This window comes from Leptonychotes weddellii, chromosome 15 (assembly GCF_054177405.1).
Source record: "Leptonychotes weddellii isolate Sample4059 chromosome 15, ASM5417740v2, whole genome shotgun sequence".
NCBI classification, from domain to species: domain Eukaryota; kingdom Metazoa; phylum Chordata; class Mammalia; order Carnivora; family Phocidae; genus Leptonychotes; species Leptonychotes weddellii.
In genome coordinates this window covers 18,636,765-18,660,812 of record NC_138383.1, presented here as the reverse complement: position 1 = coordinate 18,660,812, position 24,048 = coordinate 18,636,765, and the positions used below count along the sequence as shown (strand labels likewise).

Below are 24,048 nucleotides of genomic sequence, written 5' to 3'. Positions count from 1 at the left end.
GATGTTCAATAAATGCATGTTAAGGGGCGCCTGACTGGCTCAGTCGGAAGAGCGTTTGACTCTCAATATCCAGGTCATGAGTTCGAGCTTCACATTGGGTGTAGAGATTACCTAAATAAATAAATACACTTAAAAAAATAGATGCATATTAATACTGACAAAGGTCATACCACATCAGCCCAGCTGACCTTGGCTCCTAGAGCTCCCCTCGCAAGCATTAACTGTCACCCCCTTGGACAGTGCCCACCCCCCACCCCATCCAGAACCCAGGGCACTGCCTGGTCGCAGCAGGTGCTCTAAAGTGCTTGTTGAATCGTTCGGAAGATGGAGGCTGGGCAGTGGTGACTAGGGTGGAGACAGGGACCCGAATAGGAAACATGGCCACCTCCCCTCTCCACCAAGGAAAAGGATCCATATCAGGTGAGGTCAGGAAAGTGAGAGGCCCAGGAATCCGGGGGTAGGCTCCCCGCTGGGACCTTGGCTTAGCTGATGAGGAGAGGGCCCCCAAATCCTTCAGGGGTCCCGAAGACCTTCACTCGACCCGCAGACCCCTGCCATTAGGATACCTGTCCGCTCCTCTCCACGTACTACAGACTCGGAGACCTTCTCACCTCTCCTCTGTGGGAACCTGGCCTGGGATGGGAGAGGGGCCACCGAGGAGCCCACAGGCCCCTGCCTGGCCAGCGTGGCCTCAACCACACCTGCCCTCAGGTGGAATCCTCTTCTTCCTCTAGCCTTTCCTCAGCCTCTGTCCCAGGACCCGAGGCCCCAGGACCACCCCACCCAGATCCACCCACGGAGGGTTTTTGTCTAGCTCCAAAGAGAGCCCCACCCTCCACTCCAGGGGCTGTGGGAGATGGGGAACATTCTCGGGGCTCCTCAGAGTCTCCTCCCAGTTAGGAGAGTCAGAGGTGGGGGGGCCCCCAGTGTCCCCTTACACACCAGGGGTCTCTGGGTGCTCTCTCCTCAGACACAAGCAGACTCAGCCACCTCCCTCTGACTGGTTTCCAGGAACCTCCAGCCTGGGATGGACCCATCACAGCACCCAGAACACCTCCCCTTTCCCGGAAGAGCCACATGAGCTACCCGGGGCCCTTCCCCAAAAAGGACCCAGAGGCCTGAGTGGCCCAGATGGGACCCAGGCAGGAAGACAGGGCAAGGGAGGAGGGAATGGGCGGAGAGGAAGTCTGGGGAGGGGAACCCTGGGCCTGAGAGAGGCATGTGTGGGAACTCTTGCTGCTTCCCGCGGGCTAGAAGGCTCCAGCCTGACAGGACCAACTTCTTCCCTCTGCCCTTCTCTCCTTCCTTCCCTTTTCCTCCCTCCCTGTCCTTCCGTCCTCTTCTCCTTCCCTCTTTCCATTCCCCCTTCCCTGGCCTGAAGGCAGCAGCCTGGGGCTCACTCCCCCTCCCCACTTTACCTTGCAAACTGGCTGAGGGGGCCCTAGAGCCTGAGGGAACAGAAGTCAGATCCTGAAAGGGCTCCAGGCTCCTTCCCGCCTTCCAGACCCACCTTCCAGGGCCCTCAGGCCCTGCCCCACCTCACCACTCTGTTCTTTACCTGAGAGGCCAGTCACTTCCTATTTTTTTTTTAAAGGTTTTATTTATTTATTTGAGAGAGAGAGAATGAGAGACAGAGAGCATGAGAGGGAGGAGGGTCAGAGGGAGAAGCAGACTCCCCGCCAAGCAGGGAGCCCGATGCGGGACTCGATCCCGGGACTCCAGGATCATGACCTGAGCCGAAGGCAGTCGCTTAACCAACTGAGCCACCCAGGCGCCCCCCAGTCACTCCCTATTAATCCACACCCGTTTGTACCTAATCTTTTTTTTTTTTTTAAGATTTTATTTATTTATTTATTTGAGAGAGAGAGCGAGAAACAGCATGAGAGGGGATAGGGTCAGAGGGAGAAGCAGGCTCCCCACTAAGCAGGGAGCCCTGTACCTAATCTTTAATGCTCTAGAGTGATCTCCTCCAGGGGTGAGTGTGGCCCAGTCTCCCATGGAGAGGCTTTGTCTCTCCCCTCATATTGGACACTTCCTCACAGAAGCAGCTGTGTCTCCCCCGTGAGACTGGGAGCTCGCCTGGGCTGGGGGCTGTGTCCCCCCTGTGTGAGCCCAGGGATGCTCTGAGCATGGCCTGCCCCCTTCTTCCTTCACTTAACATGACGGGGGGGGGGGTGTCTCTTGGCTCTTTGTCTTGGTGCTGACCACCCAGTCCACCACACTATGACCCTGACCAACAAGGGAAGAGGAACAGTGGGGGGAAGGGGGTAGAAGATGACCTGGGTGGGAGGACCAGGGGAGGGAGGCTCTTAGCAAAAGGAACAGGGGAAGAAAATAAGAAGAGAATGGGGGAGGATCACGGAGGAGGATTATGGGAGAGAGGATCAGGGAGGAGGACCAGTGGAGGGAGGATCACAGAGATGGATGTTGAGGACCAGGGGAGAGAGAATGAGGGGAGGAGGACCACAGAGGAAGATCAGGGAGAAGAGACAGGGAGGAGGAGGAGGAGGCCCAGGGGAGGGAGGAGGACCAGAGGAGGATGAGGAGGACTAGGGGAGAGAGGAGGAGGCGAAGAGGATCAGGGGGGAGGAGGACGAGGGGAAGGAGAATGAGGGGAGGAGGACCAGGGAGGAGGATGAGGAGGATCAGGGGAGGGAGGATGAAGGAAGGAGAACTAAGGGAGAGAAAAGCAGGAGAGGAGCAGAGGAGAGAGAATCATGGAATGGCAGATAAAAGGCAGGCGGGAGGAGGCAGAGGGGGCCTTCAATCCCAGTGTTCCCAACTGAGGAGGTCCACACTGGGAAGGGAGGTTATCTGTCCTTCCCAAGGGCAAAACAGGAGGACAGAGCAGGAGCACAGCTGTGCAGAGGCCTGGGCTCCATGGAATACTCTGCCCAACCCGCCCCCCATGTCCCACCAACTCCTCCCCATCAAGGCCTGCCTGTCCCAGAGCTGCCCCAACCTGCTGGCCAGAAGCCAGCTCCCTCTGCTAAACCTCACAGCCCCCTTGTCCTGCTGCCTTGCCTCGGGACCTGGGGCCCTGGAGGCTTGTTATTTAACATTCCAGGGGTGACACGCTTTCCCCAGCAAGGCGCTGTCAGGGAGGAACCGCAGCTCCTAATCGTCAGACCCAGGGTCTGATCACACACATTATCTGTGATCAGAAACCCAAGTCCATGGGACACCTGGGTGGCTCACTCAGTTGGGTGTCTGCCTTTGGCTCAGGTCATGATCTCAGGGTCCTGGAATCAAGTCCCGCATCGGTCTCCCTGCTCAGCGGGGAGCCCGCTTCTCCCCCTCTCTCTGCCTGCCGCTCCCCCTGCTTGTGCTCTCTCTCTCTCTGACAAATAAATAAATAAAATCTTAAAAAAAAAAAAAAAAGAAGAAGAAGCCCAAGTCCAAGGGCCTAAGGTCATTGGAGACTCTGTAGCCTCGGGCAACTCACGTCTCTTCTCCCAACCTCAGCTCCCTCCCTCATCTATAAAATGAGGCCACAAGGCTTCCATGACAAACTAGTGAGGCTGAGATGAGATGAGGTAGTATGTCACAGCAGTGGCCTCGGTCATATGGGGGACTCAGTAAGGGGTCAATGACTCCAAAGCTGGCTAGTGAAGCCTCCTAGCAGTGGAATGTAACCCTCCCCTCCCTGTGCCAGGCAGAACAACGTACTCCAAACATGCCCACATCCTAATCCCCAGAACCTGGGAATATGTACGGAACATGGCAAAAGGGACTTGGCAGATGTGGTTAAGAAACCTGCAATGGAGGGTCGCCTGGGTGGCTCAGTCAGTTAAGCATCTGCCTTCGGCTCAGGTCATGATCCCAGGGTCCTGGGAGTGAGCCCCGCATCGGGCTCCCTGCTCAGCGAAGAGCCTGCCTCTCCCTCTCCCTCTATCCTGCTCGATCTTTCTCTCTCTCTCTCTCATGTGGATGCTCTCTCTCTCTCATAATAAATAAATAAAATCTTTTTTAAAAATAGATAATACGTGCATGTAAAGGTTTTAAACAAATGGCAACAGGAAGATCATTCTAGATTATCCAGTTGAGCCCACTATCATCACGAGGGCCATTCTAAGAGGGAGGCAGGAGGGTCGGAGTCAGAGCGGACGTGACAACAGGAGCACGCGGCCATGAGCCAGGGAACGTGGGCAGACACTAACAGCTGGAGAAGGCAAGGAACAAATTCTCCCCTGGAGCCTCCAGAAGGAGCACAGCCCTACTGACACCTCGTAGGATCCATTTCGGATCTCCGACTTCCAGAATTGTAAGCTAACAAATTCGTGTTGCTTTAAGCCCCTAAGTCTGTGGTAATTTGTTATAGCAGCACCAGGCAACTAATACACTCCCCTAGCCCATGCGAGCACCAACGGGCCCTAGCCACTCTCACTTGTGTTAGAATTATTTGGAAGTGGACTTGTTCCCTTTCTAGAATTATAATCCTTCATGGCCAAAAGATGGCTCTCTGTTCATCTCCGGGCCCAATATGAGGCCTAACTCAGCACTTTGTATACACAGCAGGTGCCCAGTTGCTGCTTGCTGAATGGGTGCAGGCAGTAAGAGCCCAAACTTGGACTTCATTCAGCACCATTGACTGCATTCATTGTGCGGCAGTCACCGGGCTGGGTGCTGAGAATTCTGCACTGAGTCAGCCAAGCCCTGCCCTTAATGAGCACAGGCCGCTGATGGAGAGACAGACGCACAAATAGCCCATCTAGGCACAGTGCTTTTTGTGTGGTGATAAAGGTATGTATGTTCAAGCACCTTGGGAGGAGCGGGAGGAAACGACTCATCCAGACCAGGCCGCTCAAGACAGTTTCACAGGGAGGGACAACAAAGCTGGGTTTCGAAGCCAGGGAAGGGCTTTGCAGGCAGAGAGGACAAGGGGAGAAATCGTCCAGGCACAGGTGGGAATGCAGCTAGTGGGCTGGGGATCTGGGGATCCCCGGGAGGCCACGGCTGCATCCGCACTTCCAGGAAGGTGCCATAGGAACCAGAAAGAAGATGCATCTCGTAAGGAAATGCCTTTGCTCGGCTGCTCTTAGTTGAGCACCTACTGTGTGTCGGCCATTGTTCCAGGCTCCGGGGGTATGACGATCAGCACAACAGACAACATCTTTGCTCTCTCGTGGAGCAGACATTCTAGCGAGAGACATGGGCCATCATCAAACCAGAGAATGGTATGTTCTCCAGGGAAGTACAAAGGGATAGGAGAGTTTCGGGGGGCCAAGGAGGGTCTCTTCTGGGTGACATTCAAGCAGGAAACTGAATTAAGGAAGGAGCCAGCCATGTACAGGAAAGGCATTCTAGGCCGAGGTAAGGGCTAGATTATCTGATCTAGTGGTTGAGCCCACTATCATCAAGGTACACCTCTTTGGGGACTGGAAAGAAAGCCCAGGGTGCCTGGGGTGGGGTGGGCAAGCGAGAATGGAGCTACCTAATGCCAGAAAGGGGCAGAGCCAATCCCACAGAGCAGTGGTTCTCATCCCTGGCGCACCGGAGCTGGGCCTGGCTGGTGCTCATGAGAGATATGTGGGCTGAGAACCCAGAAGGCCAGGGCAGGGCACATCCTTGTCAGTTTTTTGTTTGTTTGTTTTACTGCAGACTTCCCAAAGTCCTTAACAAGCTAATGTGCATTGTGACTGTCCAAGGAGGGGGAGTGGGGGAGGGGGGGAAGCGCTAAGTGTTTCTCAAACTTATTCACCCAGGGAGCCACTTCCAGGAAGAGCGGGTGGGAGCCCGATGTGGGGCTCAATCCTAGGACCCTAGGATCAGGACCTAAGCCGAAGGCAGACACTCAATGGACTGAGCCCCCCAGGTGCCCCACGGTCGTTGGTTTTGCTCTTCTCCCTACTTTTGTGTATATTTCAAATTTTCCACAGTAAAAAAAAAAAAAAATCTCCTTGTGAAAGTTCTACAAATTCTCACTCCTGCCATCCACGTTGAGAGCATTTCCCCACACGTCCACCAGCACTGGGTCTCATCAAGTTTCAAAGCTTTGTCTGTTGCTGTTGTTTTTCTGATTTTTGTCTTTTTGATGGTTGAAGTCCTCTCTTGCTGAGCAGGGAGGCTGACTCGGGACTCAATCCCGGGACTCCAGGACCATGACCTGAGCCAAAGGGAGATGCTTAACCCAGTGTCTTTTTCCAGATAGATGAATCCCTTCAGATCACATTCGATCGTTGTTTTTGGATGCTTCTAGGCATCAGGTAGTTTGAAGAAGGGACTCACTTTGGGGGCAGTGTGAAAGCTGGATGGGGGCAAGGGCCAGCCCTGGGGCTGAAGTGATGGCCCCGGGAGAGAGATGGTGAGCATGAGGACAGGACACGGTGGCCAAAAGGGAGACAGGCCTGAGCGGGGGAGGCAGCAGGATGACTCCGCACTTTCCGGGTTGAGCAGGTGGGAGGGTGATGATGCTACTGACTGGGATAGTCAGAGGGAAAAGCAAGGTTCAGAGGAAGAAAACAATTCACTGCTCTCTAAGCATTTACCACCCCGTGTGGTCACACCTATTTACCTGTCTCCTCCTCCTCTAGACACGGGCAGGGACCCTCCCCTGCCTCCTTTTCTCTGTCTCCAGAAACGGAAACAGCAGGTGGTGCTTGATAACTATAGAAGTTAATGAATAAATGAATGACCTGAGTGGGAGGTGCCTCTGCATGAGCAGAGATGTCAGGAAGTGGAAGGAGGCATTCACAACCCAAGGGACTTTCTCTTCCATCATGCACCCCGCCCCAGGGAGTTGATGGGGCTGGCCACACCTCATCTGAGCCAGCCAGACCTGGCTGTGCCCACCAGCCCGTGCCAAAAGACAAGTGGCTGCATCTGGTCCTGAGGACTCTAGACTCCACCGGCTACTTGGATAGAACCGGCTGAGAGACCTGGCTGGACCCCAGGCCAGGAAGTCCTCCACCTGGAGGTGAACCAGGGAAGCAGGAAACCAGTGAGGTCACCAGGGAGACTGCAGAGGCGGAGCCTCTAGAACCTTCTGGAAAGACCTCTGGTTCTCCTTCTGGAGAACCTTCTAGAAAGACTGGCTGCCCTGGCAGACCAAAGTGGCCCAGAGGAAGACCTCCAGGGCAGATTAGGCGGGCCAGTCACATTTCTGGGGCTGGTTTCAAGCTCACCACCAGGAGACACTGGTCAGGGGCTGGAGACACAGCGCCTGACCAGGGAGCAGGGGGAAGGAAGAAAGAGGACACTATGGGGCTCCCACCTCATGAGACCGTCTCTTCTCGCCCCTATGCTTGGTTGCTCCCAAAGGAGAAGCCAGAATGCTTTTATCAGGACTCCAGGCCTGGGGCTTTCCAAGAACCATCCCCGATTAAACCCAGAATCATCTGGAGCCTCAAATCTGTACCGGGAGCGCCCTCTGCTGGCCGTCCTGGGTCGCGCACCTCAGCTCCGCAGTCCTGGGAGGTGCGGCGCGGCAGGAGGACAGACTGGAGACGTCCTCCACATGCGCTTCACACCCGCGCCTACTCACCATCTTCGGCTCCTCCCTTTCTAGTCCCCTGACCCCCATAGCACCAGGCGCCCAGGCTGGGCCACTGAGTCCATCCCCCTGCCTCTAGGCCAATGGACACGAAATTCCTTTCTAAAGCTGACCTGTACGTTACGTCCTGCCCCTCCCTCCATTCTCCATCTCAAAAAACTTCCCTGCATCTGGCCCAAAGCCCTCCTCCCTACCCCCAGCTTAGGTCCCTCTATTAAACCACTTACCCCAAAGTCAACATTCCTACCCAGCCTCCCCCAGCCCCGAGTGTGAGTTTCTCTAGGCCATGCTCCACTCGGTGGGGAACCCCCCCCTTCCTGCAGCCAACTCCCTAGGGACAGCAGCTGCCATTGGCTGGCTGTCATCGGAATACCCCACTCAATGTGTCACCCATGCCCTTCACAACAGGTGGAATGCGTCTATATGCAATACTTTGTGAGTGCCCCGTGTGCGCATCCGTGTCCAGGCGCGCCCTACGCGTGTGGCACAATGAGTGCGCCCCCCCCCCGCCGGTGGGGTCTCTGCAGGGGACCTGGGTGGGGCTGCTCGCGGGACTGCCAGCTGGTACCGAGCAGGAAGAAGCTGGCGTCTCGCACCCCCAGAGGGCAGCACTGAGCTGCTCTGTCCCCGCCGGGTACTGGATCTGGAGGAGTCCCGGCCTCGCTGGCCCCGGAGCCCTAAGGACTGGCGAGCGGAGACTGGTTTCAGATCTACGAAGAAAGCAACGAAAGATTGCTGGGCGAAGGGATGGCATGGGAAGGGGCACTCGGCAACGTTTCCAAATTTGAGTGGTGGGTTCACAGGTGTTTGTTGTACCTGAATTCTTAAACCCTACCCGTATTTTGTAGATATTATTTTGAATCTATTCAGAAGTATTTTTTTTTTTTTAAATAATCATCTCCGGGCTTTCTCTAGGACGGGGAAAGACCGCTCCTCTGAGTAAATAAACCCCCGAGGGCAAAATTGAGCCTTCCAGCTCCCTGGGGGGACTCCCCAGTTCTCCTATGGAGGCTCTGAGTTTCCCTGGGGTTGACCATGGCCTTGAGGGAGGGGAGAACCAAGCTTCTCCTACTGCCCTGGGTCTCCCTCCAGGATAAGCATTTACACACAGCTCACACACACATTCACACACTCAGCAGACTCACACACACTCTCAGCTAACACACACATGGTCACATGCTCACAGACTGGCATATCCACTCAGGCTCTTGCACACTCACACATTCACACTCACATTTACACACAGCTCACACATATTCACTTTCCTTCTCACACAAATCACACTCACAAGCTCACACTTACACACTCATGCATTCACGTACATGCACCCAGACTCCCACATTCACACACTTACCCACAGCTTTAACATAATCACACTCACATATGCTCATAGACTCACATATTCATATCACAGACATACACACACACACAAACATAGATTCGTACACACACACCTTATATACACACTTACAGACTCCCACACTCACACTTCCAGTCAGCTTACACACACATCACCCAGACTCACATGCATTCCCACCCACAGACACACATGCACACGCACACTCACTCATATCCACGCTCACACATCCAGGCGGCCTTTCACAGCCTTACACACTCATACACATTCACAGACTCCCACACTCACATTGTCACACATTCAAGGCACGCCTGTGTGCTTTCACACTTGGGTACACTCACACAGCCTCTCCCTGCTTTGCTTTACACACTCTTTCACACACTCACACAAGGCAGCCGGTTGCCGCTCACACTCTGGCCCATTAACCTTGAGTCGTCACAGGCAGGGAGAAGGAGCTTGGACCCTCTTTGCTCTCAAGAGAGATTTCTGGGATCTTTCCAGGAGACCCAATCCCTAGGTAGAGAGATGTTTCTCCTCAGACTGAACGAAGTAGTTCAAGTGACAGCCCTTTGCAAGTCCACACACCTCAGAGGGAGTCCCCAAACTTCCTGCACCCGTTCCTTAGTTCATTGTCTCACTCCCTGACCTACATGAGGGAGGGCGTGGGGACATGACAGAGGACACACAATGGGCCCTGATCTTGGGGAGCTCTGTCTCCAGGGGAGATACCTGGATCTCATGAGCTGACTGAGCAAGGGCATTACGGAGGCCTGGGCAGGTGGAGCTGTGGAAGCAACTGGAGGGGCCCCTGTCACAGCTCAAGGGGCAGGACAGCTGGAGATGGCATCTGAGCAGGACCTGTACACATAGGGGTGACAGGTAGACACTGGCTTCCCAGGCAGGGGCCTGGCGCCGTCGGGAAAGAGTGAGACATTCCGGACAAGGGGAGTTAGCCAGGGAGACAGAGACGGGGGGCTGGGCCTGGAGAGTCGGGCAGGGGCCCACGTGTGGAAGGCCCTGGGTGCCATGCGAAGGAGCGTGGCCTTTCTCTTAAAGGCCACAGGGAGCCCTGACCAGCTGTGCAGAACAGGAGAGGACCAAGTGCTCTGCAGAAGCTGACGGTGTGTCCAGAAACTCCAGGATGGGCAGGAGCTCTCAGCCCCCATCCCAGAAACAGATCTGGCCCCCACACCACGTCCACTGGTCCATGGAACCCCCACAGATGCTTCCCTAACTTGTGAGTGACAGAGGGTCTGTCTATACAAAGGGTCAGAAACAAACACACAGCACCAAGAACCTGGCAATCTTCAGGAAAAGTCACCCATTTCTTCCAAATAGCCTGCCCCAGCCAAGCCACTGGCTCTAGCCCAGCCAGAAGTGAGGGGGTGTGGGGGCACCCCACAGCAGGGAGTGAGGGCTGGGGGGCCTGGCAGAGCGGAGCAGGGGACAGCTCGGGGAGGGCCCCATGTAGATTCCCCAGCCAGGACCCATTCCTGGATGAGTGAGGGTGGGGCTGCTCCAGTCCACAGATTCTGGCGGCTGCCACACCCTTCCAGCCTGTTCTCACTGGTTCCCACGATTTCCTAGGCTGCCCTGGGCCCGGCTCTCAGTGCCAACTCCCAGAATCCTTCAGGGTTCAGGATCCAACTACAGGGATTCTGGTGCAAATGCCCAGAAGCCCACTTCCACTGGGACAACTGCCTCCCCTCAACATATACACATGCATGCACACATGCACACACACGCACACACACTGAACCATCCTCAGCCCCAGGACACAGACGGGGCTTTCAGGGAGCTGAGGCCCCCCTTTCCACTGCAAACAGCACCACCCCCGGGACAAAGCGCTGCCCTCCTGCCACAAGGCCCTGGACAGAGGAGGACAGATGGCAGCCAAAGTCCCTAGAAAGTCCCCGAGAACAAGGTCACCCCACAACACCAGCCCAAGGGCTCAGCCAAAAGAAGCTAGGGAGGGGGGTGCCAAGGGGTCCCTGCCCCAGCCTGACACATCCCAGGCCAGGCCTGCCCACCACTGCTCAGCTGTGGGCTAACTGGAACCACGGCTGCACCTACCCCACCCCCCGCTCCCGGCCCAGGTCCCCCGGCTGCCTAGAGCTCAGCCGGCTGCCCTTTACAGGTGCAGGAGTGACATCTCGGCTTATCCCCCGGCCTCTCCTCCCACAGCCCTGGTGTCACCCGTCCTGACTTTGCATGCAGGACGGAATTCCCACGCCCCCCTACCCAGGCCCAGGGCCAGGGCCCGTTTGTTCCCACCGAAGCCTGGGAAGTGATTTCTGCAGCCCAAGCTGCCCTAGACCCACCCAAGGAACAGCCAGGCCCTGCCCGCTGCAGGGGCATGACAGAGGAGACCAACCCAGGTCCCACAGGCCGAGCTCAAAACTGCTGAGGACTGCAGGACAGGGTGACAGGCAGGCAAGGGGTGACCCTCAGCCGTTCCCTGGAGGGACTGAAATTCCATCTTCACCAGCAGACCTCAGGGGAAGAGGGGGAACAGTGGGCAGAGTCCCCAAATCTCAAACTTGAAGCTACCCACCCCCCCACCTCCCCATCAGAGGCCTGGCCTGACCTGCAGAGACTAATGGGGAAGCTGCAGAGCTGGGCTGGGTTGGGCTGGGCTGAGCTGGGGGGGCCCTGGTGGGAAAGAGGTGGGATCTCAGCAGAGCCCATCTAGGGTCCCAAAGCACTTCCTTGGTCTCAAGGTCACATTCCGCCCACCAAGAGCCCAAGGGAGCAGAGGGAGTGCAGAGGAAACAGGGCCCCCGTGGGCATGGGACTCCACTCCGAGCCTCTGCCCCAGGCCCCCACCGGGCACCCAGAGTTCCAAGCTGGTGAGGACAAAGGCCTCCCTGAGAAACTGGGGACAACAAACAGAATGTGAGTCTGCTGCTTCCTGGGTTTTGGGGGCCCCTGGTCACCCCCAACTCTCAGATGCCCTTCACTGTTCCACCAACATTTGCTGAGCGACCAGCAAGACCAAGGCCCAAACCACAGACGGTCTTAAGCCTTAGCCTCCAACTCTCCAAGTATAGGGGCAAAAGGAAGACATGAGTAGGGACACCCCAGTAGCCCAGGCCACTGTGGGCTCTGGGCTGTCACAGGCTGCCCCTGCAGGCCTGCACCCCACCCAGCAAGGACATGCAAGGCAAGCAGTTCCCACACCCCATTCCAAGTGGGGGCCAGATGTGTTCCTTACAAGGCTGTGGAGCTGAGTTGGCTCAGGCAGGCGGGGGCCCCGGGCGGGGCACAGAACACCTGGCTGGCTTGCCCAAGCCTGGATGCACCCCACTTGTGAGGAATGTGGACACCGCCCAGGCCGGCCCTGGGAAAGTTGCCACCCCCCTGGCTCCTGCCCAGCCCTGACTCAGCCTGGATGGGCTGGGAAGCTGCAGGCTCAGCAGGCCCCGAGTCTCTCTCACCCCACCCTCCCCACCGGCCCCCTGGGGACCAAAGTGGGGAGACGGGGCCTGAGAGAGGGGCCAAGACAGCACCCACCAAGCCTCAGGATGGAGAGGAACAGCAGGGATGCCGTCAGACTCGCCCCCCTCCTGCATGGCCCAGGGGGTCTGCCCACTTCAGATTCCCCCAGCTGTCAGGAAAGCCGGGAGCTCTAAGCTTCACGGTCTGCCCCCATGTGACTCCAACATGAGACCCATAATTTTCCTGAGCCTCAGTCTCCTCTCTGTGAAAGGGGCCAGTGATGGTTCTTCCCCACAGGGCTGGGCTAAGGTGGTGGGGAAGCTACACTGGACCAGGAAGCATCTGACAAGCAGTGGCAAATGAATGGCAGCTTTAACCAGGCCTGGGAACTTGGGGGAGGGTCCCCCAGCTCCAGGAGGATGCTTCCACTCAGGGAGGAGAAGCAGAAAGACCCCGGGGTTCCACCTCTCCCCAAGTCACAGAAGTCTGCCAAGCCCCCAGGGAGCCTGGTTTGGCTGGTGCTCCCCGCAGAGCTGAGTGAGCCTACCCGTGCTCTGTCCCTGTCATCCAACCCGGATATGCCGAACTCCCTGAGCTCCCCGGGACAGGGGCTGGGTCCCTCCCTCAGCTAGGAGATCCCCAACAGCTGCGGCCACATTTCTCCCTCAGACAGGGGGTCCCCTAGGACTGAGACTCTGTCTCCCTTTCACTATATCCCCACATTCTTTGACCTGGACCACAAAGACCAAAGGCCAGTGAAGGCCAGGAAAACTGTTCTTCCCTTCCCAACGCCACCCCCACTTCCCTAGGCCCTGATATTCCTCTGCTTAGCCCCCCAGCCAGCCCCCAAACGCGATGCTGGACCTGCCTCAGAGCACCCACCCACACCCCCCCCGCCTCAATCTGGGGACCAGCCAACCTCCCACCCTTCCCATGCCAGAGAGGAGGCCTGCGCTGGGACAGAGGGACGCCATCAGACCCTCCCTCCCCTAAACCCTTCCCACAACCCTGCTGGCCCAGGAGGGCTTTCTTCCTCGGACCTACACTTCTCTCCTGTGATTCAGGCACAGTCCCTGACCCTTCTCCTCCTGAGGCCTGCTAAGTTCAGGGCCAGCAGCGGGGGCTGGGGTTGGGGGCCACACAGTCAAAGGCTGCTGGAACAACAGCCCTGGCTGGCCTGGGCTTGGGGCAGGGGGTGCGGGGGTCTCCAGGCCCACGAGGCCCTGCTACCTCCCGCCTACCTCCCATGCCCCTCCCTCCCAGCCAGGCTTCAGCCCAGTGTGCAAGCCCGGGTTGGGGTGTGGCATTGGCAGGACACACAGTCTCTAGTGTTGGGTGTTGTGCCTCGGTTACCAAGGAGGGAGGCTGGCTCCCTGCCGTGTTTGGGCCCCAGGCTGAATGTGTGGGTGGGGAGGGAAGGCAGAGGATTTGGGGTGTGGAGCCCTCACTTTCTGCTCCCGGGCCCTGCGGGCAGGGAGGGCCCGCTGAGACTCGCAGCTCGCTGGGCAGACTCAGACTTGCTCCTGGCCCGCCTTTCTGCTGGCTCTGGGACACGCCAGGCCAGGTAAAGCATGCTGGGGGTAGGGCAGGCTCCTCTAAAGCTCAGATTTGGGGCTGGGGGGCTGGAGCCCCAACAAAGCAGGCACTGCAAGGTTCCGACCCCCAGGACGGACCACACCACAGCCTGGCTCAGGCAACCCAGGAGACAGTCCCAAGACCAGGTCAAATCACTTGGACTTCAGTTTCCCCATCTGGAAAGTGTCAGGACCTAGCCTAGGTAGTCCCTGAGGGGCCCCCCTAGTTCTGCTCTCCCTTCACGAGCTGAGAGATTGAGGAGTCAGGCCATATGGGCTGGGAATCGTGACCAGCTGGGACCCCCTGGCCCTGAGGGCTCCTCCCACATCTTTGCAGGCCCACTGCCCAGCCCGGGACTGGCACCCATGAGTGCTAAGGGGTGGCTGAGCGCAGGGGCCCAGGGCTGTGGCCAGGAATGGTATTAGAGAGGAGGTATCCCCCTTTTCTGCTGGCCCTGAGAAGGGGGCTACCCTTTCTCCCTCTCCCAGCAATGGCCAAGCAATAGCCAAAAATACCTGGGCCTGACCCCTGGTGACTTCTCACCAGCAACCTGTCACAGCCTCAGTCCCCTGCCTGTGTGCCTGGCTCTCTGCTGAAGGCTGGGGGGCAGAACTGGGGCCCCATCCCAGTGTCAGGGGCACTGCGCAGGAGGCCAGAGACAGCCCCAAGAAGACGGAGCAGGGAAGGTTTCCAGGGCGGGTGAAGAAGCTGAGTCTTTGGGCTGGGGGGTTTGCCAGGAGAAGAAGGGGAAGGGACTGGAGCATGTGAACAGGTCATGCCACAAAGAACACAATGAGGGTGGGCGTTTGGGGGTGGGGGGACCTGGAGGTAAGGCCAAGACGGCAAGGAGCTAGTCTTTAAGGGCCTTGTGGCCAGGATGAGCCACTGGAAATAGGGGCCCTCACCAGGGGAGGGGAAGGACGTGGCCCCGGGTGGGAGAAAGCCATTTCCGCACAAGCAGACATTGTTTCTTGGCCCCGACTAGGGCTCTGGACACCTCCCCGGAAATCCCAAGGCCTAGGTCTCTGCTTTGGATAAACACATGAGCTAATAATGCCAATCCAATCCAGACCTGCCCTCCAAAGCCTTAAGTAGGCAAAACAAAAGAGAAAAGAGGCCTGTCTGCGCAAGTGCTGGGGCTAGGCCCTGGGCCTGGGGGCGGGGGGCGGGACGTGCGTGGGACTGACAGTGTGGGAACAGCGCCCCCTGTGTCCACGGTGAGAAGAGCTGTGCCCCCAGGGGGAATGAGGTCCCTTCCTGAGGAGCTGCCCCACTTTATACCGGCAAATGTGGGAATCCCAGAATGGCCAGATCTCATTTGTACTCAGGAAGCTGGAACTCTGGATTTGATTGGGAAGCCTCTCAATCTTTAAGATTTAGAAACTGATTCCAAAATAACACCCACGCAAGCCAAACAGAACGTGGAAGTGGGAGAGCCTTGGAGCTTGTGGGGGGCCTGAGCACAACAGTTCCCTTCACAAAAGAGTAAACTGAGGCCCAGAGGGGCAACAGGCCTGTAGACAGGATCAAGTCAAACCAAAACTTGGGCCCCTGACCCTCCCATGCTCCCCCCAGCACCCCACCAGCTCCCGGGGAACCCCAGAACAGCACCACCCCCTCACCTGCCCCCACCATACAGACTGCAACACAGCTGGAGGGGATGGGCTGCGTGGCCCCTCCCTGACCATCCCCCCTGCCCACCAACAGGCCTTTGCTCCCCGCACCTATGGGTCCCGTACCCTCCAGCCTAGCTGACCTCATGGCAGCCAGAATTGTTCTCCCGCTCTACAGAAAAGGGAAACCGAGGCCAGAAAGGCCAGGCCATTGCCCAAAGTCCTTCTGTGACAAGTTCTAGAAGGTGGGGGGGGGGGGCCTCTGTGCCTGCTTGCAGGTCCCTGTAATTCAGACGGAGCAGGGAGGACCCAGGTTGCAAGGCAGGGAGCGCAGTGGTGAGTCAGGCATGGGGCCTGGCAGGTTCAGAGCAGCCCCAGCGCGGGGCCGAGGCCAGAGAAGCCAGGCCTCAGCCTCCGCCTCCCTGAGTCTGAAGTGGGAGCTCAGCAGGGGCCCAGGTGGCCTCAGGGTCAGGAGTGAACACAACCATGTGAAATGGAGTATCAGCGAGAGGCCAGGGTGCAGAGGACCCAGAATGTCAGCAGCCCCCACACCCAGGCCCACCTGGGGACCCCTGAGTCCCACCTCTCTCTCCTCTGGCATGTTCTGCTGTCCCATCCCTTAGCCCACTTCTAGTCCTAGGCCACAGCTAAGTGTTTTAATGCCAGCCTTTGGGGGGAGACATGTAGTAAGGAGAAGCACCCCCTTCTAGGTTGGTTGGGGCCCCAGAGCCTCTTGGGCCACCCAGAGCTGTTGAGGAGTCACCCATGTTTTGAGCTCTGTGCCAATCCCATGTCAGGGGACACAGGATGAACAGGACATGGGCCTGCCTTCCGGTAGAGTCCACAGCCCAGTGGGAGGCTGGGCAAGTCAGGAGCAGCGGGGCCTTCAGAGCCACAAAGGGTGGGCAGGAGGCAGGGAAACAGACTGGGAGGGGCTCCTAGCAGTGGAATGCAAGTGGGGTTCTTCGCAGAATTTCAACTTTTTATTTGTATCCAGAAAAATGCACAAATAATTCACGAATATACAACTCAATGAGTCTTCACGGAGTGAACACACCCGTGTGACCAGCACCCAGATCACAAAACAATTTGAGCGTCCCCCGCCCCGGGGTGCTCCATTCCAGGGCTGGCTATTATTCCTGGGAGCATAGATTCATTTGGCACACTTTGTGCTTTATTAACTGGCTCATACAATATGGCTTCTTCTCTGTCTTCTTGCTCAATCTTAGAACTGCAAGATTCTCTCATTGCTATAGAAGATTCTGCTGAACGACTAGCACATTCCAGGCAGGGAAACTTGGGGAGCCCAGCCCAGACTTGCTCCCATAGCAAGTATCCAGATTTGGAGAATCTAGCAGCCCCTCCTCCTCATCCAAAAAGGGTCAGAGCTTAACTTCAGACCTGCTCCCAGGATGGGCATCAGCATGGAGCTGGGCCGGGCTCTGCAGCCCATGGCCTCCCCCAACACCCCGAGTCCTCTGTCCTGTCTACCCACTCCCCAAATCCAGCCTGCTCCTTCCCCATAAGGAGAGGAGGAAACGGACCAGAGATGTGCTAATGATATGCAAATGTATGCAAATAGACCCAGGCTCCCTGAGTCAACTTGGACAGTGGCCAGACTGAGTGGAGAGCCAGATGTCCGAACTCCAGGGGAAGAGATCACCCCCTGCTTGCTGACTTCACTCCTCCCACTATTCCTGAGACACACAGCTCCCACTCCCAAACCCTCACTCTGAGGGCTGGCCTCCTGCTCTTACTAATTCAACTCAGTGGGGGCTGCAGGGTGGAGGTCGTGAGGTGGGCTCAGCCCCTGACTTCCAGGAGCTCACAGTACAGCAGGGAAGTGAACACTAATGCAGCACCGCTCCCCAGTAAGAGACAGATGGGACCTGGAGGCTCAGAATTCTGGGCACGGCTGGAGCCTCCATTTCTGGCCAGCTCCCAGGGGAGCACACTGATAACTGGGAGACTTTTTTTTTAAAGCCAGCATTGATTAGGAAGGGGCCAAAGGGAAGTTTTGGGGGTGAAGGAAATGTTCTCTATCTTGACTGGGCACATACATTTGTCAGACTCATGAACTTCACACTTAAAACAGGTGAACACCTCAATACCTCAGTAAAGTGGGATTTTTACAAAGTGACCAATGAGAGTGGGCATTGTTAGATGAAAAGGACTGGGGTTTACTTAAGAGGACAGAAAGGTCACGGCAGAGGCATGGGTGTGAAAATGGTACCAGTATATTGCCAAGGAAGAGAGGTGACCAACACCCTTCACTGAGTGCTTCTGTGAGGCGTGAAGAGATTCAGGGACCAAAACTGGAGGGAGAGTGTCCTGCCCCACTCCCAAGAGCTGCTGGACGCAGGGGCCCATGGACCGCCTGCTGAGTGCTCCTGAATGGTTGATGCCAGTTAGCACTAACTGAGCACCTACTACATGCCAGACACTGGTTTGGGACTTTACGGAGACCAGGGGTGGCCCCACCTAAGAGCAAAGAATGGTTTTTACATTTTTAAGTAGCTTTATAAAAAATATTTAAAAAGCACACTATTTCATGACACGTGAAAACTGCATGAAATTCAAACTTCCATGTCCATAAAGATTGATCGGAATACGACCACGCCCACTTGTCCATGAGTTGTTTCACACTTCAAGGACAAAGTTGAGGACTTGCAACAGAGACCAGATGGCCAGCGAAACCTAAAATATTTGCCATCTGGCCCTTTCCAAACGAAGTTTGCCTACAAAGGCTATAAAGCAGAGGTTAAGAACGCACTGGAGGCGCCTGGGTGGCTCAGTCGTTAAGTGTCTGCCTTCGGCTCAGGTCATGATCCCGGGGTCCTGGGGTCGAGCCCCGCATCGGGCTCCCTGCTCCGCGGGAGGCCTGCTTCTCCCTCTCCCACTCTCCCTGCTTGTGTTTCCTCTCTCGCTGTCTCTCTCTCTGTCAAAAAATAAATAAAAATATCTTAAAAAAAAAAAAAAGAACACACTGTACGGATGAGGAAGAACGAGGGTGCCCTACAGCCTTGCTCCCCGGCTGCGGTTTGGACCCACTCCCGGCTGACCGCGCCTCCCTCTCCCGGCTGAGAAACCTGAGCGACCTCAGCCTCTCATTTGGCCGAGCAGTAGCGCCCCCTGCCGGCGGTCAGGGGCCGGCCGGCCTGCGCCGAGCCCCGACTCTTAGCGTCTGCCGCCATCTGGTGGCCTTCTTCGGAAGCGCACCCAGGAGCGCGGCCAGCGTGGGGTCTGAGAGAGGGCAGGGCCCGGCGGGAAGCTCGCGGACCAAGGTGTAAACTATTCCAGGCAGGGATTGAAGCCTACAAGCTAGTGTCTGCTGAAAACGTTTCACCTTGCCCCTGCTTATCTGATGGGTGAGAATACAGGTGACAGTGCCCAGCGGGGTGCCTAGATGCTTACCAAATGTTTGCTGACTGTGACTCTGAATCACCAGGTCCTGGGGAGGGGAGCAAAGAATATGAGCTGCCCCCACAGGGTTATAGGAGAGGACAGGAAGGTCTGCTGACCCAAGTCCCCCCGCCTATGCATTTGCCTTTGCGTGCACCCTTCATTCTTTCTTACCTTCGCCCCTTACTCATTTATTCTTTCAACAAGCTTTTCTTGAGCACCAAGGGAGGCACTTGGGTGGACTGCTGGGCGCTGGAGAAACACCTGAGAACAAGACAGTGTGGTCCCTGCCACGGAGCTGCCAGTGTCGTGGAAGGGACCAGTAATTTCAATATGGCGTGAAGAGGCACATTTGGGGGTAGCAGAGAAGCCTAAATGAACAACTCCTAAGGCGACCTGATCTTGTGGGGCATGGGGAAAGGCTTCCAGTGCCTGGAATGGGTGAGCTTGCCAGACAGAGAGGGAATAGGCATGTGCAAAGGCCCGGTATGCCCAGCAAGTTGCTGAAAGAAGCCTGAGAGGCGGGAACACAGAAGGTAATGGGGGGAGTGGGGTGGCAAGAGGAGGCTGGAGGGAGACAGGGACCGTGCCAGCAGAGCTGCAGCGCTAAGTGAATGCCAAGTTCAACGGCGGAGCCCCTGCAACATCTGGGAAGCGGCAGGCCACTTCTGTTCCCTGGGCTCACCCATTCTATGAGTGGGCAGCTCTGGTTGCTGGCAAGTTCTCCCTCTTTCTGGGATGAAATCAGACACCCTGGAACCTCCCCTGCCCACAAGCTCCTGTCCTGCTGGGGGCAGGCACAGACGGAGTAGTCTCCCTGCCCCCGGCCCAGCCCCTCCCCTGGTCAGCCCCAGGGCGAGTGGAAGGACTGGAACTGGGCTCTGGGAGCAATCCCACTCGTCCCTTTACTGGCTGTGTGGCCTTGGGCTGGTTCCTTAACCTGTCTGAACCTCGACTCTCTCCTCGGTAAGATCCGTGGAACACTGCTCAGAATTCACACCTCAGAGATGCTGCTGCGGGTGAGAGGGATGGCGGTCGGAAGTGCTCAGCCCCTCCTCCGTGCTCCCCCAGCGCCCTAGGCCGACCTCTGTCACCTGGATCATGGGGGGTGGGGGGGTGCCCAGGGCGTGCTCCTTATTTGCCACTTTACTCTCCGTCCAGTGCTCGATACTTGGCGGGTGCCCAACAGCGTTTGCGGAATGCATGAGCGATGACTGAGGTGATTACAAGCAAACACGGCCACTCGGGACACAGGCCGACGATCACGGGTGGTGACAATACCCACAGCTCCCCAACTTGGCCAGCAGTACCCTCACCCCCACCGCATCCCCCACCAGCCCACAGCTCAGGAAGACAAATCCACTCGGATAAGAAGCTGGAGGAAACCCAGACCGAGCCCTGCGCGCTCGCGGCGCCCTCTGCTGGGCGGGCCCGGCGCCGCCTCTCCCTCTCTTCCCCACGGCCGCCACCTCCCCGCCGCCCCAGGCGCCGAGCCCCGCCAGGAGAGAGGCTCGACCTCGCGGCGCCCCCGTTTCCCCACACCCCCCACCCCGCGCCCAGGGAAGCCGCAAACCATCCCTGACCCTCCACGGACGTCTCTGTCCTTCCTGTCTCCTCTCCCTTGCTCTGCAGCAAACATACTTCAGGCATCCCTAAATCCCCACCATCCCCTCCTGCTGTCTCAGTTGGTCTCAGAATAGTCAAATGTTGGCGCAGGAAGGGACATTTATTATTATTGTATTATAATTATTAATTGCAGCAACCATTGACTAGGCACTTGTAATTTGCCAGGCCCTGTTACCATACAGCCTCCCGCCGTCCAGGAAGGGCAGTCGGTCCCTCTAGAGGTGGGAGGCTTTACTCAAGGTCACAGCGCAAGAGTTTTCAGAAACCTGGTGTTTTTCATCAGCCTGGATGGGGCTCGTCCTGCCTCAGTAAGGGGGATAAGTGGGCCTTGAGATGGGGGCAGGGCCCTCTGGGGCCCCACAACCCTCACCTTGCCTCTCCCCTGGGCCACACTGAATCCCAGGACGAGAGATAACGTGGTGAGCCTCTCATCACCAGCGCAACCTCTCGGGAAAACTGCAGGGAGTCTGGGAGAGAACAGAAAGAGGAAGCTTTATGTCCATTTGGACTCTGTGATTGGCCTTTTCCTGGCACACAGATGATACTTGCCCAAGGCTGCAGTGGAGGCCCAGGACCCAAACCTGCCGACTCCCCACCCAGTGCTCCTTCCTCCCTACCAGGATCTCCCCTGGAAAAGGAACTGCAGAGTAAACCTTGGAGGGGGGGGGGGCAGGCACAGGAAAAACAGGCACACACTCAGTGCAAGCCACCAGCTGGTGCCCCCCACCTCAGACCTACAGCCCCCAGCCCTAGAGAGAGGACCCTCTTCCAGCACCTCAAGGGGACCGGATCACCTGTCAGGGCTTTGACCCCTGGGGAGTTGGAACTTGGGGCCTCACGTCTTTCCCGATGCCCGGTCTATGCTGCCATCTTGTGGCCACTTCAGGAAGTGCGCCTGTTCCGCCCTAAATTGGAAGTCACTCTTGGGTTGAGCAAAACCGAACGTTGTTCTGGGACTTCATGGCATGTAGAATGGAACGAAGCACAGCCTGTGCCCTGAAGCTCACGGTCTGGCAGGGGAGCCTCCAAATGACGTGTCCAAAACTGAACTCAGCGCCAGATACCCACCAGAATAGGTCATGCAAAAGGTTCCGGAAAATGGAGGAAGCATGGTCTAGAGGCTGTGGGCAGCAGGTAGGATTTGACAAGGCAGATGTGAGGGAGGCACTCCAGGTGGAGGCGCCGGCCTGAGCAAAGTCATGGAGGCAGGAAAACATCAGTTCTAAGAATCCAGTTTGTGGAGAGGGGAGAGAAAAGTCATTTGAGAGCTGAAGGGGCCAGTCTTTGGATGGCAGTCTAGAGAGTTTGTACTAAGGATTTCAGGCACTGGGGAGCCAACAAAGGTCTTAGAGCAAGGGTGGAGCTTGAGCAGGGGTCTCTTCAGGAAAAAAAAAAATAGTAGCTGCAGGGGACAGGAGTGAACAGGGCAAATGGAAGAGGTTTCAGGGCAACCGAGACAGTGCTGGAAAAAGAGCAGGGAGGACGTTCAGTGCTAAAGAGGGTACGACCAACAGCTAGACAAGTCAGGGCCAAGCAGGAGAGGCGAGGACTTGGCTTTGAGCTGCTATCAGGAATCCCAGTGAAGGGGCACCCATCTGGCTCAGTCAGTGGAGCATGCAACTCTTGGTCGCACAGTTGTGAGATGGGGCCCCACGGTGGGTGTAGAGATTACTTAAAAATAAAATCTTAAAAAAAAAAGGAATCCCAGTGAACACAGGCAACTAGAAATAATACATGAATAAAAGTAGAAGTAATAGCTCACATGTGTTCGGACTTCATAGTAAAGAAAACACTTTAGCTCAAACATGTCTTGACTAGTCTTTACTGAGCCCCTACTATGTGCCAGGTCCTGTGCTACGTGGTTTGAGATTCATCAGTCAGCGGGGTTAGATTCCAGTGGGGGAGACAGGCATTAACTAATGGCGCTGATGAATAAGTGTTGTACATGGTGTACTAGAAGGTGCTACAGAGAAAAAGGAGGAGGAACGCAGGGAAAGGAGTATGGGAGGACTGACTGGGTGGAGGGCTGCAATTTAAAGAGGACAGTCAGGGGGATGCCTGGGTGGCTCAGTCAGTTGAGAGTCTGCCTTCGGCTCAGGTCATGATCCCAGGGTCCTGGGATCGAGCCCCACATCGGGCTCCCTGCTCATGGGGAGGCTGCTTCTCCCTGTCCCTCTGCCTCTCCCCCTACTTGTGCTCGCTCGCTCTCTCTCGCTCTCGCTCCCTCTCTGTCAAATAAATAAATAAAATCTTAAAAATAAAATAAAATAAAAAGCAGGACAGTCAGGAAGGGCCCCAGTACAAAGGAGACATTCAAACAACACCTCGAGACCGAAGGGTAGTGGGATGTGCCCACCCAAAATGTGCGGGGTTGCTGTCGTGATTATTCTGAGCTGTCAGCTCTTGAAAAGCAGCAAATGCAGGGATAGACTTTTTCTAAACTCCCTTTAAACTATCTAAAGACAGAGTTTCCAAAAGGGACTTAAGGGTCATCATCAGTCCCCTTCCTAGAAGGGAGAGTCATCAGGCAGGGAAGACTGTCTCCTGCCACAGGGGAGAAGAGACTAGAAGTTGACCACACCCAGACAGACTTGTCCTATCATTCCTCCTAGCTGTTCTTCTAAGTGCCCATTCAGCTTTCCTAAAAACCCTTTATTTCCCCCTAGGAGGCTTATCCACACCCTCCCTTTCCCTATTAAGATGGTCTACAAGCTTGCATTCTAAGCCACCTTGGGGAGTATTCATTCTTCCTGTTTATCCATGAAGTATACATGTTAGTATACACACTATCCATTAGTATACACACTTCTGCTTTTTTTTCTGTTGTTAACCTGTCTTTTACTTACAGGGGTCTCATCCAAGAACCTAGAAGGGTAGAGGGAAAATTATGATTTCCTCCCCTATAACGCTTTGGGAAAGAAAGCCATTTGACTATCTGGGGAGAAGCCTCCAGACCCCAGGGTGGAAGAATTTCTGCCACATTGTAGGCCCAGCAAAGGAGTTGGTGTGGCTGGAATGGGGAGTGCAGGGTAGTGTATCGAGATGAACTGAGAGAGGTAACAAGGACTGAGATTGGGTCACAGAAGTTTGAGAAAAGTTTGAGAAGTTGCTGAGAGAGAGCGAAGTAAGGGCCTCCCTCTTGTGGGCTGTTGGAGAGAATATAAACAATTTGTCTCTGGAGGGTAATTTTGCAAACACATTAAAGATACGCTTTTCTATTGACCCAGAAAATCTACTTAGAGGAATTTATCCTAAGAAATACTGAGAGGTGCACGTTGAATTATCCACAAAGTTGTTCGTCCAGGGCTGATGAGAACAGAGGATTGGAGACGATTTGGATGCTCAACAAAAGGGGACGAGTTACATTATTTTTGCTACATCCATAGGAAGGTTACATCGCCATTAAAAATGTTGTGGTACAATAGCCAAACTGTGGAAAGAGCCAAGATGTCCATCGACAGATGAATGGATAAAGAAGATGTGGTATATATATACAATGGAATATTATGCAGCCATCAAAAGGAATGAGATCTTGCCATCTGCAA

The 24,048-nt window shown here is 56.1% G+C and overlaps 1 protein-coding gene across 1 annotated transcript in view; it reads left to right on the top strand.

Moving 5' to 3' along the window:
- KRT14 (keratin 14) overlaps positions 1-24,048 on the top strand; it is a 31,620-nt gene that overhangs the window by 3,041 nt on the left and 4,531 nt on the right. The window lies entirely within an intron of this gene.